This window comes from Paroedura picta, chromosome 2, assembly GCF_049243985.1.
Source record: "Paroedura picta isolate Pp20150507F chromosome 2, Ppicta_v3.0, whole genome shotgun sequence".
Taxonomy (NCBI): domain Eukaryota; kingdom Metazoa; phylum Chordata; class Lepidosauria; order Squamata; family Gekkonidae; genus Paroedura; species Paroedura picta.
In genome coordinates, this window is record NC_135370.1 from 4,424,762 (window position 1) to 4,429,283 (window position 4,522).

At 51.7% G+C, this 4,522-nt stretch overlaps 1 long non-coding RNA gene across 1 annotated transcript; it reads left to right on the forward strand.

Moving 5' to 3' along the window:
• Positions 1-492: 492 nt before the first annotated feature.
• On the forward strand, positions 493-2,350 carry LOC143828520 (uncharacterized). Its single transcript, XR_013227688.1, has 3 exons — positions 493-1,890; positions 2,010-2,129; positions 2,264-2,350. It is a non-coding gene; the product is annotated as an uncharacterized LOC143828520 (long non-coding RNA).
• The last annotated feature ends 2,172 nt before the right edge of the window (positions 2,351-4,522 follow it).

The window sequence follows — 4,522 nt, forward strand, 5'->3', positions numbered from 1 at the left end:
CTCGGAGACCGGCTTGGAGCGGTGAGTATCATTCGATCCCCTTTGCCCTTTAAATTTTTTTTCTTGTTTGACAGGTCAGCAACGAAGACGCGATACACCCCACGCTGACATGCCATGGCTTATATTCTTTTCTTTCCCTTATTCCAGAGTATGGACGGGTTTGCCAGGCTCGGATTCCCGCATTGTTTTGCTGCCGTCGATGGAAGCCACATCCCTATCCGTGCCCCCGGGGGAAGCATAAAGGAGTACGGTAACAGGAAGGACTTTTGTTCTGTTCTCCTGCAAGGAACTGTGGACTTCTCAGGCCGGTTTATCGATGCCGAGGTGGGATGGAGTGGCAGGAGGCATGATGCCCTTGTTTTCAGGGAATCCAACCTCAGGAAAGCCATGGACGAAGGGGTCTTTGTTCCAGGAAACCCCACCGCCACCATTGAGGGCGTGCGTGTGCCGCCGTTGGTGCTCGGGGACGGAGCCTACCCAATACGATGCTGGCTCATGACTCCCTACAAGCGGCCAAGGACAGACGTGCATAGCCACTACAACCTCACTCACTCCCGGGCAAGGAATGTAGTGGAGCGTGCCTTTGGACGTTTGAAGTCCCGGTTCCGTTGCCTGATGTCCCGACTCCACGTGCATATAGACAATGTGACTCCGCTGATCATCGCGTGTGTCATTTTGCACAACATATGCGAGGACAAGGGACATAACATCCCCTTCCCTGTGGATGAACCTGATCCTGTTGTCCTTGAGGACACACAAGACATCCCTGAAGCAAGGAGAAGAAGAATCTATGCAGAGGGGTGCAAGGTTCGGGACGCCATAGCCACCCACATCTACAGAAACAGGAGGCGTGTTTAATTGTTTTTCCCACTCTCTTGTTGTTGAATAAAGTTTTGTGTTCTTTGTTTAACCTTGTCTTGTGCGGTTTGTGTACTTTGCCAGCAAAAAAACGGGGATTCTCTGGTCCAAAAGCACTTTGACAGCCCTAAACGCTAACTCCCACTGAAATTGACACACACAACACGGAAGCGCTGAGCGGGGAAAGTTCGGGGAGGCGGGTAGCCAGGAAGTATTGGCGACCCCTGTCAAACCGGAGGATCAATCCACTTATGTTCCAAGGAATAATTTTATTGGTGGGCAGCTTTGATACATTTAAAATAGGGGTGGTCGATCGGAGCAACGCACGTTCGTTCCCTAACCGTCATTCCGAAGATGCCGAAGCCACGGAAGGGCTCCTTCTGGCAGCGCGCCGAGGCTGAGGCACTTCTGGAGCTGGTGCTCCAATCGAAAAGTGTTGGCCGCCTTATGGCCAGCACCCACTGCCACACCAAGGGTGCCTACCTGGTGTTGGCATCCAAGCTGAGGGAGAGGGGCTATGTCCGGACCTGGGAGCAGGTCCGGACAAAATTTAAGCGCCTGAAGCTGGACTTCCTCAACAGTCTGGAACAGTGGGGGGGGGGTCCCGCAGCCAAGTGGGAGGACGGTCTTCCACGACCAGATGGTGCTAATATGGGAGAAGGCTGGGAAGCCCCCCCTGGAAATGAGGAGGCATATGGGTGAGTGCTGCCCTCGTTGTGTTTTGCCCTTAAACATGCATGGCATGACTAGCTGGCTCTTTCCCCTACTGTCCCCAATGAAATTCGAAATAGTATTTATATGCTGTCAACCCCCTCTGACTTAGCCCGCCAGTACTGTGTAGAACCACTTTGGTTATGCGCTTATACTCTAACTGTGGTGTGTCTACCAGCTGTGTTTCATCTCTGGTTTGTGTGCTTTTAATTATGATTTCTCTTTTTCTTTGCCCAGCCACACAATCACCATCCAAGATGGGAAAAGCACCTGAGCGTGAGGAGGAGGAAGAGGGGCCTTCCACCTCAGGACAGGCTGCAGGTGAGAGTTTTATGCCTGTGCGGGAGACCCATGTGTGTGTACCCCCATGGAGCCATATGGGAGCCTGCTGTGATGCTCCCATTTGAAGTGTTATTAAATTCTTTGTTTGATTTCTATAGCAGAAACTATGGAGGCAAGGCTGCGTGCCATGGAGGCAAGGGTGACTGCCTTAGAGGCCGAAGTGGCAGAGCTGAAAGGGGAGTTAGAGCAGCAAAGGCAGCAGAGGGAGGCGGAAGAACGTAGGTTATGTTCCCCACTGCCCAACTCTTCTCACACTGTGGCTAAGGCCACCAAAAAAGTGTATGCATGTAAACTACAAAAATTGGAAAATATGTGTGGCACTAATGTGTACTTTTTCTCCCTCCCCACACAGTTAAGAAGAAGGAGGACGAAGAGCTCTTCCGGCGCAAAGTTAGGGGGACCGTGGGACGGCTGTGCAGGAGAGTAAGGGAGCTGGAAGGGGCTGGGGAGGGGAGCGGTGGGACCTAAGTTTTGTTTTCTTTTTGTGTTTTGGGGTGGGGGGTGTTGGGGGGGTTCCCAGTTACTTTGCCCATTTTTCTATCCCTGTTAAATATTTGAATTTGTTTAAAAAAGTTGGCTTTCTTGGAGGGTGGGGGTGGTGGTGGGGGGGGGGTCCAAGTTACATTCCCTTGTTTTTTTCCCCTGTTGAACTGTTTCTGAAAATAAAATGTTGTTGTAAATTTCCTGAAAAAGACTCCAGTGTGACTCCTTGCACTCGCACATCTTTCACCCCAAACTCCTAAAACACCTTTAACCTTTAAAACACCCTCCAACCTACAACCCACACAACGGTGCTAGAATAGGCACAATCACTAGAGAGGGTACACAGAGACAGAGTCAAAAACATAAACTTTATTGAACAGACAACAGCAAACACAGATAAACAGACAAAATGGCCCAAACTAGGAGGGGGAGAACTTGTCCGCGGGTTTAACGACTCTCTTCCCGAGAACAGTCCTCCTTCTCGTTTGGGTCGCGGCATTCTGAGAGGGGGTGGGTGGGGTGGGTGCTGGAGGTGGTGGGGGGGGGCTGGGTGCTGGAGGTGGTGGGGGGGGTGTGGGTTGGGTGGGGGGGACGTTCACTATAATCTGAGGAGGGGGGGCCGCCTCCATAACCGCGACCGCCCTCTCCATCAGCCTCCTTATCATTCGAACTTCCTCCACGCTTTCGCGTAGTGAGTTGTTCGAATCTCTAAGGATGGCACGGAATTTTTTGCCCTCCTGGGCCACGAGGGAGAGCATCGCCTGGTCTGCAGCAGCTGCACGCCTGGACTCCTCCTGGCAGTGCTCCAGGATCCTTTCTCCCACAGTAGTCAGGACGGAGACGCGCCGCAGCCTGCCGCGTTCCCTGGCCAGCCTCTCCTCAGCCGGGAGAGCACCCCTGGGTGGTGAGCCAGCTGGCTCGTCGTCTTCAGAAAGGACCTCTGTTGGCAAAAAAAGAGAAAGAGAACTGTTAGTAACAACGAGACAGTCAAAACCCACCCTGGTGCACATGGTGGCCTTTCTTGGTTACATGTTAAACCAAGACTCAGAACAATGCCAGGGGAGCACAAAAATGAAAAGAAAGCACACAGTTATTGCACACAGACATTGCCCTGCAGCCATGGCTCGAAAGGAACAGTTCATGCACGCTCACCATCTTGTATCTGTATCCGCCTGCGCAGGGCAGGAGGTCCAGCCACCCCACGCTCCTCCTCCTCCTGTGTCCCGGGTATAAAATCTGAAAAAAGGGAAAAAAGAACATGATTTAGGACCAAAGTGTGGCAAAGCTAGCTTCACACCCTAAAGCAGCAACGTTGAGGGACTATCTTCTGTCTCTTGGCAGTGCTGCTGCCCTGCACAAACAGAAAAGCACAAAGCAGTTAAACCCCCCCCCCCCCTTATTGCAACTGATACTTACCAACATTTGTGGACGCCCCAGAATCACTGTCCTCTGCTACTGCTGCAGGGGACTCGAGGACCACCGTCCCAGGCATCTGTGTCTCTGTGGACAAGAGCAGAAAATAGTGAAAAAGGAGCAAGCACACAACCTGAACCACACAGCAAGCTGCCAAAGAAGTGGCTAGAGCGCTGCAGAAGGCCTATGGCTGAGGCATGCTGCAAAACTGTTTGGGTTGTTGGTTAAACACAACCGTTTTAAAAAGCCACCCAAAGCAATCCACAAGCATCCAAGCATAGCATGCGTTGCAACGAACACAAGGCATACAATAGTGAAAAAGGAGCAAGCACACAACCTGAACCACACATAAAGGTCCCAAAGTAGTGGCTAGAGCGCTGCAGAAGGCCTATGGCTGAGGCATGCTGCAAAACTGTTTGGGTTGTTGGTTAAACACAACCGTTTTAAAAATCCACCCAAAGCAATCCACAAACATCCTATCATATTATGCGTAGCAACGAACACACGAGAAAACGATCCCCAAACGTCAGAACACACATTTGCTCAATATAAAAACAATAAAATATAAAATAAAAAGAAAATTACTTACCGGAGGCAAGGGGCGTTTGCTCAGGAGCCTCCTCCGGCTCCCCAGGAGCGATGGCCATCAGGTCCACCGTGACCAATTCCGCTGGTCGTTGCTGGACGGGGGGTGGAGGCCGAAAGCTGGACGAGG